General features: G+C 46.1%; 1 long non-coding RNA gene across 1 annotated transcript; it reads left to right on the plus strand.

The window, feature by feature from the left end:
• Positions 1-2993: 2993 nt before the first annotated feature.
• Positions 2994-13720, plus strand: LOC126913496 (uncharacterized). Its single transcript, XR_007708908.1, has 6 exons — positions 2994-3233; positions 8333-8402; positions 8889-9018; positions 10174-10323; positions 12515-12627; positions 13592-13720. It is a non-coding gene; the product is annotated as an uncharacterized LOC126913496 (long non-coding RNA).
• Positions 13721-14410: the final 690 nt, after the last annotated feature.

Raw genomic sequence — 14410 nt, forward strand, 5'->3', positions numbered from 1 at the left:
CGGGCCTGTGTTTTGTACGTGCTAGTGCTGTTTGCACATGCAAATATGAGGCTTACTCACATAGGGAGGCTGCCTTTGAAGCCCTACCGCTGCAGAATTGCTATGTAAATATGCCTACACTCTAAGAGACAGTAGATTTTCAAATGGTTTGGGAAACACTACGTGAAAATGAAGCCTCTTCTTCCCATTCCCTGTTAGCACTGCCAGATCCGAACAGTACACAGCTGAACAGATGCGTTTCCTTTTTCTTCCCAGATTGTGCTGGAGTTTCACTGGAATGCTGCAGCGCTCCGAGCAATGGCAGTTACAGACTGTCACCAGGCAAGCTGCTTGTTCAATTTATTTCTGACTTGTTTACTATTCATTATAATTTAAACATTGTGCAGACTCGAGGTAAACTGTATGAACAGCTGAGTCCCCGTACTCCCGTGCACATCTGAGACTGGCAGCTCAGTAGATGAGAAGTGTGCAAATAATCCATTCATGTTGCGTCTGAGCAGATTTTGGCTTACCTCATCCTGCTTTGCTTGTGATAATGTGGATGCTTGCAAGCACAACCACAGTATTTTTCATATTGTGATCAGGCTGCAAGCCAGAACTGATGTCAGGGACCAGTGTAATGAAAGCAGCAGGTTTCTGTAAAAGGGGCTGAGTGAGTAACGGCACGCAGGCGGCATCGGCAGGGACACCGCAAGTATTAAGACACTGTTTTGTTTTTGAAAGTCTGGACTCAGAATCAGCTGGGAAAGCCACGCAATTCCAAGTGCCTGCTTACAATGTAGGTCAGCTGAATGCAAAAGCGAAAGCACATGTACCAGCAGCATCTGCAGGGGGGAAGGGATGTCACCAGGCAAGCGCAGAAAGCCCCACGCCGCCTGTGTCACCCGTGTGTCCCGGGGGGCGACAACGTGGGCTGCCCTGCCACGGGCCGGGGCCCCTCGGTCCCTCGCTCCTGCACCCGGCCGGGCCCTCTCGGGCGCAGCTGGAGCCCCCAGCAGCCCGGATGGCGGTGGCACACGTCCGGCTCGCCCCCCACCGTCACGCGTCCCGGCTTCCAAGAAGCCGAGAGCGGGCTCGGGCCGGGGAAATCCCCGGCGGCCGCCCGGGCTGCGCCGCCCCGGGGCCGGGCGGAGCAGGTCGGGCGGCGGGGGCTGAGGGGACGGCCGAGGGGACGACTCAGGGCAGGGCTGAGGGAAGGGCTGAGGGGATGGCTCAGGGCAGGGCTGGGGGGATGGCTGAGGGGATGGCTCATGGGATGGCTCATGGGATGGCTGAGGGGACGGCTGAGAGGACGGCTGAGGGCAGGGCTGAGGGGAACGCTGAGGGGACGGCTGAGAGGCGGGCCGCCGCCGAGCGCCTCGGAGGTCGTCGTCGGGCCCCTCCGGGTCGAGGCTCCCCGTGAAAGTGCTTCGGGAAGCGGGTGTTTTCCTTCCCCGTGGCTGAATAAAAGCGCTGTGCCCGCACAGAGTCAATCACTTGCATGAAACCTATGAATTTTAAAAGGATCACCGTTCCACGGCGGTGTGGATGCTGTTCCAGGATGCAAGCGGTGTAATGCAAATTAATTGAACTCCCAAAGTGGATTCCAAATTAGCATCCACACAGGAAATTAATTAGGAGGAGCTTTTGCCTCTACAAAAAAAAAAAAAAAAAAAGTCTTGAGCACCACAGTGCTTTGGGCGTTGCAAATGCTGCAGCAGGATGGGGCTGAGGTGTTTAAAAAGTACCCTAACCCAGCTGTCACTGTTTTCAGAAAGTCCCAACACACCGAGTGCTTTCTGTAGACTAAACCTGAAAAGTAGGTCACCATATTCTAAACTTCTAAACAGTATAATGTATTATTAACAATTCCTAAGGCGGTATTAAATATAATTATTTCTAAGGATATAGCAAATTGAATATGTTACTGTGAGGCAAGGTAAGGTGTGAACTTGCTGCATATCATCTATGCTGTGGTTTGCCCTGTGTGCTTACTTTTACCCTGTGGTAAACATAAAGCTACCCCCGCATGAAAGAGGAAGTCTCTCTCCAAACTGAGACATCTCAGTGAGCACCCTAGTAGAAGAGTAATATTTTTATTGCTCCTTAATGGCGTGAGGATGTTTCTAATGCTCACACATACACCTAATGTGCAAGTTATGTCAAATTCTGGCTATGGTAGTATCCCGTGGCATAGTGTTCCTCCAGTTAACCAAAAAGAGCTGCCAAGGCAGGTGATGAATGAAGAGCTCGAACTTCAGTGCCGAGGGAGGCCAGTCTGTGAGTAATGGTCTGTCACTGCCCTCAGATCATGAGCTGTTTGCGTAACTCTGGCTCAGGACAAACCCAAGCCGAAGATGACGGATGATGCCATACAAGCTTTCCCTCTTGCTCCAGTTGGCTCATTCCAGTCTGATCTAGATCAGCTGGCCCCCAAAGTCATTAGCGCTCTACAGCCATTTATTGGCAAGGGTGACAGAGTTTGTGGCCTCCCTCCCACTGTTCTGCAGGATGGCAAAATAGAAGGTAAACATGTAGAGGAGTTATCTGCTGCTCATGGCCTACTCCGAAGCTTCAGCAGGAGTGAGGAAAAGAGATGAGACCGTGGCAGGTAGCCTAGGCTAGTGTTGCTCCTCCGCAGCAGCCACCGCCCAGCTGATGTCCCTGGTGTGCATGGCTGCTGTATGCACAAAACAAACAGTATCATTCTATCCTCAGGATTCAGCCACTTCCTAAATCTGTGGTTTGGTCAGCAGAATAATATTTAGTGTTTGATGGCCTCGGAAAGTGACTAAAATTAGAAATGAGGCTGAATGTGATTTCCAACTTTTTTGGACCAACTTTCATGGCTGGCATTTCCTCCTTGTCCCTCCTCCTTCCCCCGCAAGTTAGCTGCTTCTTACTCATGTTGGGGGCTCAAAGGAAAGCCAGTGGTGTCATTGAACACTGACTGACTTCTTATGAGTATGTAGGAAGAATATATATATAGGACTGAAGTGTAGTTGGACATACAGGACTAGTCAGAAGCTAGCTAGCTCATGCTGTGCCTGCCCGTAATAGCAGGAGCCTGACTTGGTGACACAGGAATACTTTCCAGTCCGGTGTTCTTTGTGCTCAAATCCATTCTGCTGGGCATAGCACTAGCAGCTTTGACAAACACACCTTGCTGTTTCCCCCATCGTTTTTATATATCTGAAGCAACTAGAGGCAGTAGCATGCCTGCTTCTATTAAGTGGGTTTAGAATCTCCTCCAGGTAAGCTGTTTTCTTCATCCTTAAGAGAATTCTTCCTGCTCCTGCTCTAAGCAGAATCCTTTCCCTTGACAGATGGCAGCACGCTGCAGTACATCTCCTCTCCTCTTCCCTTCCCTATCCCTTTCCTTGGGTTTGAGATTAAAACCAGTATGGACACTGAAGTCGCAAAGACTTTTTCGTCAGTAATCCCCCCTCACTGTTGCCTGGCATTCTCTGTATGCCTTCCAAAACAACCAGATGGGAGAGTCATGGTCATGGGCGAAGTGGCTGAGCCACACAGAGGGATTTGATAATGTAGCCACCCCTTTACCCCGTGGTCAGGCTTGGGCTACTCCTCTCCTCTATATTTTCACTAGAGAAAAATAAAAGGAAACCGTTAGCTCAGCAGCTCAAAAAAATCAGGGAAGGAAAAGGCTTCTCAGCAAAGGCAGGCGCCTCCAGCAAATGAAAAGGAGAAGGAAGAACTGTACACAGCCTGTGACTTGGTGAATGCTGCCACACATGATCTGGGCTTGTTGGCTGAAACCACGTTACAGTGGGTGGGGAAAGTTCAGAGTGGGGAAGGCACCCTGCTGTTTGTCCACACTCTGCCGTTGGTAAGGGTCTGCTGAATAATCTTTTCCTCATACTCATATCCGATCCTTTGGGCACAGCACTAATTTTTAGGACAGCTATGGCCTCCCTCTTTTTTCCTCTTTCCTCTTCATTCATACATCTAAAAGCAGAGATGTGGCAACACTCTGATTTGAGTGTAATCTGCTGCTAATACTAAGGTCAAGGAGCTGTTACGGTTTGGCTTGTTTTCTTGGCATCTCCTATGGCATTATTGCCCTTCAGGAATTTGGGCAAAATCACAGTGACACTCGTCTGAGGAACCTGCTCCTTCCTCCAAGGATACTTGGTGTTCTTGGAACTGAAGACTGTCTCGTCGCTGCTCTGCAGTGAGTCCTTCTCCAAACTGCCTAACTTCAACGCTGAGCAATACCTGAGGGGAGATATTTCCGTCTCCATCCCTGTCCTAGGAGGGTTTCATTGTCCATCTGAATTTAATCCCTCCATTCTTCCCTTGGCTCTCCACCATCCCTTTTGTGTTGAAGGTCCCAGTAAATTCAGGACTGCAGTTCTGCTCACTTTTGTTTAGTTGGATGTTTCTGATGGGCCCTCTCAGGTCCTTTTGAGAATTTCAGTCAGACTGTCCAAATCTCTGAAACTTGAGCTTATGTCAGGACCCAGAAGGAAGCACGTTTCTCATGGATGGGGACTTTGCTGAAAGAATGTAACCCATCTCTTACCTCAGTGACTTCATATTTGTGGGAAAACAGCAAAACAGCAAGCAGCAGCAAAAAAACTAAATAAATTTTGCCCACATCTGCCATGCTGTTAGTGTTTTGTGTGAAAGGATAGCTGAGCAGGGGGGCTGACTTTTCCTTGTTCCTTTTTCTTTCCTTTTTTTTTTTTTCTTGTTTAACTTCAAAATATGTTGTCATTTTCACAAGGCATGACCCAGCCTGAGGCCTTTTTCACTTCTTTGTTTGTTCTGAAGTGGGGCCGTGGTTTCCCCCGTTTCAGGCAGTCTTGGCTTCAGGCACCTCAGCAGAGCGGGGAGTTGCTGGCCCAATTTATCTGTGCAGCTTCTTCTTCCCAGCCAGTTGTTCTGCTTCTGGGGCACCAGTACAAGCCTCCCCCTTCTCCTCCCTGCTGCCTTATCAGAAACCCAGCCTAAGACCCATATGGGCCACTTGCCAACGCATAACTCTGCTCAAACATGGAAACTCTTGATACTGCCTTTTAAACTTGTTTTTCAGGTAGTTCCTACCCTTTGAACACTGATATTTTTCAGGCTGTCATTCAAATAGTTCATCAGGTCTCAACTCCAGGCTCAGAGCTTAACAAATTAATGTGCCTGATTTTTGTGGGCTAGCGTAAAACAGAACAAGACTTTACGAAGTACCTAAGGCATTCTATCCTAGTGAATTCCCCTAGGAACTCCTACCTGTGTACAAAACCTTGCTTCCAGAGTTTGGGCACAAAAACATTATACTTTCCCCACGAGCATTTAAGCTTGGGTCTCCATGTGACAAGAGCTGTGAGTTGCAAAAGCATGCTGGCACGTGTGTCCTAAGTTGGGCCAGGTTTATCTATTAATGCCAACAGATAGTTTTTGCAAAGGATATAAAATCATATGTTTTCCAGTTTGAAATCAACTTGTAGGAAGTTGGAAAAGTGTTTCATGTGAAAGATCCTATCTGCCCGTGATGAGAGGAATCACGTCAGCCCTTAGAGTGCCGTGCGACACACCGTGATTAGCATGTGCCTTTCTGCAAAGAATGAAATGAAGCCCTGCTCCGGGAAATTAGCAGGCTTGTCCTTGCCAGCCTCCATCTTCAGCCTCATATCCACAGTTCTGTGGCAGCTTGAATGCTTGCTGGATCTTGAGCTGGTGGAGCACATCCCTTCATGAAATTGTTGCAGAATGGCAATTCCTTGGTTCATCCCAGACAGGGAGGCAGGCGTAGGTGAGAGCACGGAGGCATGAATCACTGCTGTTGTGATCTTATGCCCAGTGATAATGCTAGCTTCAGTTCTGCTTGTAGAAACCTTGAAGTGTCTACCCAGTAGTTCTTTGGTTTCCTCCCAGAAAAATGATATTGCTTGTTTGTTCGCAAGTGCTCGCTTTGGGAATAATGCACAGTAGAAAGAAAAGAAGGTGTTCCGTTGCTTGGAAAATTGAGTCTTTCAGTGAAGTGAAAAATAATGCCACAGAAATGTCCACGTATGTGGAAGACTTCTGAACAACCAGATAAAGCAAAGCAGTGAGACCCTGGAACTCTCTTGTGATCAAAGAGAATAAACTCCATCATTTAATCTGCTTTTGTAATTGTAGTACTTTATCAACAAACAGATATTGCTGGAAGGGCAGGCGGACTGGCTTGTGCAGATGTGTAACATCTGCGCACATTTGGCCTCTGGAGAGTGTCCTAGTGATTGTTCATTCCAAAAATTTTATTGGTTTTCTAGCTTTTCTCTTGAAAAGGTTTTCTCCGGCTAAAGGAAGAATGCTTTTTCCAAGGTCATTTTTGGTGAGGCTGTTTTCTGGTTCGCATCCAGCAGACCAGGGGAGGCGGACCACAACAGCAGAATTAGAGCTCAGTTTTCCTTACTAAAGCAGCCCCCCCAAAGCCCTATCAAGGGCATGCCATTGATGACAGCCCACCCTGGGCACATAGTTGTGGGCACTGCTGGATAACATGCAGTGCAGAGGGGACAGAACTCCTGACCTACTGTTTCACTGTAATCTTTTCTAGCGTGTAAAGAAGTCAGGAGTCTTGGTCACGAAATGAATACTGCTCAGAGATGAGCACTGTGATACATTTTGAGCAGCACCGGTGAAGGTTAGGCTTCTATCCCAGTGTGCACAACTGGCTACTACAAGTGTACAGGATCAGAATGAGAAGGCAACAGCATCAGTGCATCTCCATCCCCATCAGAGCTGCACGTAGAAAAGGGCAGCAGACCTTGCTAGGCATATCTGGCAACGCAGGGGGCACGAAGGTGATGTCTCCCCACTGTCACAACACCGACGTGTGGCTGTGTGACACGGTCCCTTTAGGACAAGATTTATGTTAAGAGAATTTCTCAGCTCTGCCCAGAAACGTGGAGCCAGCTTCTGCAGATGGGAGCGTATTTCACTTTTGTTACTATTTGAGGATCCATGATATCCACGAGGCACCCTGCGTAAATGGCTATGCCTGCTTTCCTTCTGAGTGTAGATTTTTCCCTTGTGTAAGCAGAAGAGGTCAGATACCAGCTTCTGTAAGAAAACCCTGCCTAATCTTTCTTCCTGGCTACACTGTGATCCCAGTATGTTGACTTTCAGAACCAAATGCATGGTTACATTTTTGCCAGAGTTTCACCAGTGCAGACCAACTGTTTAAAACATGCGTTTGTCCAGGTACGTGCAGGGGAGGAGAAGGGACAGTGCAAAAACCAGTGGCTTTTCTGTTCACGTTGTTCATGCTTTGTGGTTTCTAATTTCCTTCCATGTGATAAGATAATGGGAGGGTCCCTCTGGAGAAAGGTCTTACTCTTCTGCCATCAGCATCTAGGTTTGGGTGGGTGTCTTGCTTGCAGCCCCAAAGGGACACTGTCTGTGACCAGCCACTTCCCAGCTACAGAATTCAGGGAGTCCTGAATTTTGTACAGGGGAGGGAAAACTTATTCTCCAACATCTCCTTCCCTGACAGACTCCGATTTCCCTCTCCCAACCAGCTGTAGGCTGAGTGATCTTTTGTGAAATACAGACTTCATGTGTAACTTGGTTATTCGCTGTTCAAAATGACAGCTTTTCTGAATGACCTCTATGACCTGGGGTGGGGAGAAAATAGCAACATACAGGCCAGCTTAATGAATGATTTAATATGAGTAACTGTGTTTTAAACTTACATGCTTGATTTATACTTCATCCAAACAGAGGTAAATGCTTTATAAAAGGTGGTTTCATGGAAGGAGAAACTAAGGCACAGTTCTGCTGGATTATTTGTCCAGTGTCATTTGCTTCTGGGAATAGGAACCAGAGTTCAATCTCACATGAGAATTGGTAAATAACATTTATCCAAAGGAAATATATTCCTTTCTGGAATACTACTGAATTTTGAGATCTTAGGAAGAGGTAAAAGGATTTTTTAGGTTGGGCAAGAAAGTTCCTTCTAGCTCCTTCTTTTCATCCCTCTCCAGTTTGTAAAGTCTAGTTTAAGTGCAGCAAGAATATTAACTGGAACCTAACTCTGTCTTCCTTTTCCACCTTTCTTCTTCTTCAAAATCCCTAGATTTGGTCTTACTTGCATGAACCAACGCTGTGCGCTTGAAGCATTTATCAGCTGCCCCAGCCTTCTTGGTTCTTGTTAGCTTTATTCTCAGCATGCTGATTTCTTGTAACTCGTCTCCCTGCACTTTCATTTGCAGTACGTGGCTCAAACGCGGGGCCTTGTGGGAGCGGGCAGCCTGCGATCCCGGGAAGGGGGTGTAAGCTCAGCACCTCCTGAACAGCCCCCGCCTCCTTGCTGTGTCAGCCCATAAACTCTGTGGTTTCTTTGTTTCAGCCTGGCGAAATTCCACCACCCTGAAATCAGCTCAGCCCTGCGAGCTGGCAGATGACATGGATGGTCTAAGGTTGGCCTTAGCTTTTGCTTATTTATTTTGTTTGCTGATGGGTGAGCACTTTGTCCTCTTTGAAAAACTGACCAATTCAAAATCCAGCCACTCTCCAGTACCTGATTGCACCACAAGTCCTGGAAAGACCACTGACATTAACATGCATCTTGAAGGAATGTTTCCAGATATAATTTTGAGCTGGACTGGTTTTTTACCATCTCTTACAATTCAGGAGTGCATACCAGTAAATATGACTCCAGAGACATCCTGACTGTGTCACCATGTTTGCACAGTACATAGCTTGCACAGTGCGTTTCTAGACGTGTTCGTCACCACTACTGCACTACAACTGTTAAATAATAATTGCAATCATAACTGCACCATTGAGTAAGCTACAGCTTGCATTGGTTTGGACAGCCTGATTTTGGTTTTTGGATGTTTTGGTGTTTTTTCTAAATTAAAATGGTTGTTCACCTTTCTATATGTAATATCTCTCCCCTTTAGCTGTCTTCCAGCCAAGACCTCTTCCCACTGTAGGCAAAGCCAACCAGCCGCTGGGATGACCGCGTGCTGCTTTTGCTACGAAGAGTGTATCCGTCTCTCCCTCTGAAAGCAGGACTTTTATCATACAAATGTATGGCACAAGATCCCATTTTAAATGCCAAATGAGATTCTGGGAATCCTCTCCATGGTCCCAGAATACTTTTAGAACTGTTTATCTAAGCTCTGTAGTGGTATGCCAAACCACCAGGTGTTCCTGTACGCCTGGGGCTCTGCTTGTTCTGGAAGGCTTCCTTGTTTTCTGTTTGTACAGTTATCATGGTCTGGATAGTGGGATCAGTGCACCTCTCCCAATGCTGTACGTGTGTTCCCGTTGACTTAAGAGGATCTTTTCACGCTTCTCCAAGACCACCAATGTTAAGATTATTATGGTCCCATTTCAGGGTCCACTTCCGAGCAGTGCAGTGGGCGTTGGACAGGACTATGTGCTGGCTCTAAGCTGGGTCTGCCTTGATCATCGTAAATACCATCAGTACTCTAGTCTGCCTGTTTAAATGCAGCCACCCATAGTTGTGTTTAGTCAAAATTACTGTTTCTGACCTGATTTTTCAGGAGTGCTGAATTGCTATAAACTTCAGAGAGGTGTGTTTTGTAGTAAGCACTTCCCAATAACTGCCCCCAGCCTTATCTGGGATGTGAGTGAGGCAGGCAGGAGGATTTGGCATGCAGGACACCGGGAGGTTAATGTGAATTGCAGTGCAGATTCTGATTCAAGCAACCTCTCTTCAGGTACCTGGCAAAGTGACAGAAGAAGAAACTGGTCGTGAATAACAAATCCTTCCTACTTCACTGGGGTGAAGGAGACCTTTACTGGGTTACTCGTAACTGTTTTGCATGGTGACAGCCAGTGTGAAATTCTTACTGAGGGATTGCTTGGTTCAGGCAACTAAATCTAAGTGCCAGTGAAATGTTGTGCGGGGCCTGATACTTCCACGAGGCCTGCGCTTTCAAGGTTGTTTACTTGCAAATATTATAGATATTGTATAGATAAACACCAGTACAAATAGGCTTAAGAACCAAGCCCCCAGATTTCTGCATGCTCAGTGATGCCTAAATGATGCAAATAGACATTCAAAACAGTGTACAATTGTTATTTAAATGGAAGTATTCAGAGGTGCAGAATTGGTTTCAGTGAACATCTTGTCTTGGAAAAAAATAATGAAGAAAATGTTTTTTAAAGAAAACTTTTAATTGACTCATCCCATTTTTTTTTCTTCTCAATTTTCAGTTTGTGAAAGTCAACATTTTTTTCAAGTAGGTACCAGGGAAGTTTTGGAAGTCTCAAAAATATTCACAGGAAAGGAGAAGCAATTCTTGCTGATCTCAGCTTGGATCTTTGGGGGAGTATGACATTTTCTGCAAAATTGACAGAAAACAGGTAGGATTTTCACTGCCTGCCAGGCAGGTTTGAAAACCTGCTTGATTTCCTTCCAGCTCACCCGCCCAGCTCCTCAGGAGCCTGCTGACAGACGGACTGAAAGCTGAGAGCCAGAAACCCATCTCTGCAGCTCTTCCAACCTCTGGGCTGCCACCAGCCCTCTGCTGGAGGTCTAGTGGGGTGACTGCCGTAGCTCTGTGCAGCCCATCACTAGACTATTTCAAGCCAGGTCTTCCAGACTAATGGGTCTCCCACAGCCTGCTGGGGTCTTCAGGATCTCTGGCTCCTGGGCAGCTTGGGCTCTTTAGCAATATTAACTGGTGGGTGCCCCGGCCCCTCGGCAGTTCTCCAGGCAGGCTGCTGCGGGACCAGGTCTCCCCGAGGGCTGGGAGCTAAGGATTGCTGGTTTCCACCGGTTGTCTCCTCTGAGGGTCAGGCAGCCATTTCCCTAGAGGGCAGGTATGCAGACTCTCCAGCTGCTCCATGAAAAATTATTCAGCCTTTTTGGTATGGTTTGGTTTGGTTTTATTCCACTACAGAGTGAAAATAGCAAGCTAAAATCCAGAATTTCTTTCCTGACAAGAAAACCAATCCATCCAGTTCAGCTTTGATTCCAAGTAACGTAATTTTTTGAGGAATGTGAATTTGTCCAGTAATTCACGGTGATTTCATGGAAGTAGCTTTTATTGAAATTACGCCAATTGAGGAATATTCTCTAGGGTATAACTAGGAGTGTTTTGTGAGAAATATTAATCCTTTTGGAAGTTGTAGAAGAAGTGAATCCTGGATCACCCTGGGAACAGACCCTTCCCATCTTTGAACACCTTCTGCCCTAAGCAACAGCGTTGAGTCAAGCCTGATGTGGATCAAGCTCACATTATTCAGACCATGTTTGCTGGTTCATGTGTAATACAGCATCATCAGGAAAAAATGTTCTGATAGAGAAACCTGGTCCTAGGGCAGTATAAATCCTTGATTTCAGACATGTAAAATTTTAAATTTGGGAAAGTTATCTGATGGAGAGCCCGGTAGGTCAGGGTTTCTTCCTGTCTTTGTTACATCTTTTTTTGGCCCACAAAATTCCACAGTACATTGTCATCAGGCTTGTCAGCTTTCCGCGTGCTGAAGCTCCCTCTTTGGATGTCAGAGAAGGCCAGCTTGTGACATCTCTGCTGAGTATGCAAGTTTTGGCAGAGGCTTTGCCACATGCTCAGGATTGTGTCCGGGACCACGCTAGCTCACTTCGTCCGAACAGTTTTCATTAGCTACTGAAATGGGCTGGGGTGAAAGGTGAAGCCTGGAGATAAAATTTCCATAGAACCCTACCAGTGAATCACCAAGAGCCTATGGAATATGGCTTGTAGTCAAAAGGCTGACAACATTTAGCGTCACAGAGCTCTCAGGGACTGGAACCTGAGTGCTTTAGCCTTTACTAAACAAATACTTTTAATGATTTGAGCCTTAACAGGAAAGTCCAGTGGGGGCTGTTGAACTCTGGAATTCGCTGCAGGGGGGCACAGGAGAGATTAGAGGCCACGGCTAATCAAAGAAAATCTGCTTTACATTGTACTGCTGCTTGCACAGCCCCCAGTTCGTATCTGTGACTCCCTTCTGCCTTAGAGGGAGCTGCTGCATGTGTAGCCTGACCCTTTCTTTGCTGCTGAGACCTCTGTTTCTCAGCTTTTTCATGTCAGCTTTTTCAGTGACCACTTCTCTCCCCTCAGCTGATTGTCCCCGTTCTCGCACTGCTCCTGTTTTGAATCAGCACACCTTTTTCCATGGTTGTGGGGTAAACTGAACTGTCAGCTGAAAGGAATTTTTCAGCTGTTCTGGTCCACTGCACAGCTGCAAAAACAGCTGTGCCAGCAGAGTGGTGAGCGTGGAGAGTGGGGGTTGTCCGTGCCACTGAGTGTGAAACCACAGCCTCTATGATTACAACTGAAAAATGCTGTGATGCTAACAAACCACTAACGGCACAGGCATTGGCTAGTTCTTCATTTTCCTTGCAGGTAGTGGAAGATAAAGCTGTGCCTTCAGGTTCCGCAGAGCCAGTAGCTCTTCAAACCAGTACATCCAGATATTTAAAGTAAAAATACTCCAAACTGAAGTGTAGGTGACCAGTTGGTTTGTTTCAAGGTTCATTCCAACCCAGCTCTCACTAGGGTCTCTTACTTTTCCATGTTTTTGATAGCTGGAAGCAACCTGGGTGACTTTGTACCAAAGCAGATGGGACATAAGCACACTGTTCTGCTAACTCATCTTCCCTTCAAGCACTGTGGAGCAATAACTTTCAGAAACAACATGGTAAGATGCAGCCAGAGTGAAGTAATATCTCAAATAGCTTCCTCTGTTTCTGCGGTGTTTCTCTAACCGTGTTCATAAACAGCTTTGAAAATGCTTAACCTTGTGCTGTGTACCCACGGTGATCCTCCTTAGCTCCTCGTTGGTCCTGTGTAATATTTAGATGGATGGGCCTAAGCACCAGAGCACCGCTCTGCATCAGACAATCTTTTGGCTGCTTTCACATCCCAGTTGGAACATGTCTCTTAAAAGGCAGCTTTTTGCAGTTTCATACTTCAACTACCAACTAAACTCCTTATCAGTGTGATTCTATCAACAGGAAACTGGTAAGAAAAAAAGAAGTACCCAACCCCTACACCATGATGTTATCTAATCTCTATCCAATCTGCTTTCTGCTTGGGGACACATTCAACAGACTGCAGTAACTGTATGTCAGAAGGTCAAAGAATCCAGGCCGGGGACAACAGTACAAATAACCAGTTGGGACTAAAAGAATCCAAAGTTAAAGCAGATTTTTAAAGCTGCTTAGTAATCAAAATATCTCACTGTGCAAATCAGCCTGTTTCTTGTGGTTATAGCTCCTCGCTTTCTTACTCGTTGGAATGTTTGCCACTGTATCAAAGATGTGACAAGAGAGGAAAGAAAGATGCACAGAAAGATGGACATAGGGTTTTGTCTTAAATTGTGTGCCTGTACTTTGCATATATGGAAAAAAGTGATTTCTTTTGTAAAATAGACTTTTTCAGAGTGCTAAAGTCAGTGTTCCTGAGGGGTTCAGTTGTTACAGTTGTATGGTGATACAAGACCTAGCTAAAAGCTCTAAAAGAGAGAGAAAATGATGTGGAGGTTTACAGTGCTGAATTGTTAATGTTTGTAATTACAGTTAGACTGCTGTCAGCACCTGGAAAATGCTATGGAACTATTTTGATTAGAAAAGATTCAGACTACCTCTGGTGCTTCTTTTTAGGTGGGATTGTGCTCACCAGAGACTGAACGCCAGCTGAAACAGCTGAAACGTGGCCCTTACATCATATGCAGCCCTGGCAAAAGGGAAAACTCATAGAGCAGATCATCTCCCTCACCTGCCCTCCAGAAAGAGGTGCAATAAGAGCGAAAGAATACCACACACCTCCTGACCAGCTGAAACAGATGGCCTAACAATCTTGTCATCCCTTCCCATGACCCCCGTGTTGCCTAAAACCTCTGCGATCCGATTACTGCTTTTAATCTGGTTGTATTATTGCACTAAGCGTATTATTTAAGGACTCTACAGGTATGGTTAGCTGGAATATGCGTGAGGCTTGCAAATTAGATGCTTTAATGAAAGTGGACATGGGTACATGTCAACAATCTGCTTAGGAGGAGAGTGAGGAGCAGGCAAAGTGGGAAGATCGAGAAAGAGAGTTTAGAATCAACACATCTGTAGCACTTTCTCTTATAGATTACGGACTTAACTCATTCCTGGTTCCAGGACCCTTTTCTTGGAATTGGTAGGGATATCCTCTTAACAGAAGAGGCTAAAGCCCTATGTGACTCAGTTTGGGCATGTGCCAAATGAATCCTGCTGCACTTACGGTATGAGTAACAAAAATGGGAGTAGGTTTTAAGGGTATAAACTACCGGGTAGCTTTATTCAGGAGAAGTAATAATTGGAAAAATGTCCTTAATTGGGCTAGGAGTTTTGCAGACTTCACTATGAAAATCTGTAATTGTGAAATCACACACGCTGAAGAACTTTAACTCCCCTTTCTCTCTTCTGCACAGAAAAACTGATTTAAAAAAAAAA

The sequence above is a fragment of the Cygnus atratus genome, chromosome 16 (genome assembly GCF_013377495.2).
Source record: "Cygnus atratus isolate AKBS03 ecotype Queensland, Australia chromosome 16, CAtr_DNAZoo_HiC_assembly, whole genome shotgun sequence".
Lineage (NCBI taxonomy): Eukaryota > Metazoa > Chordata > Aves > Anseriformes > Anatidae > Cygnus > Cygnus atratus.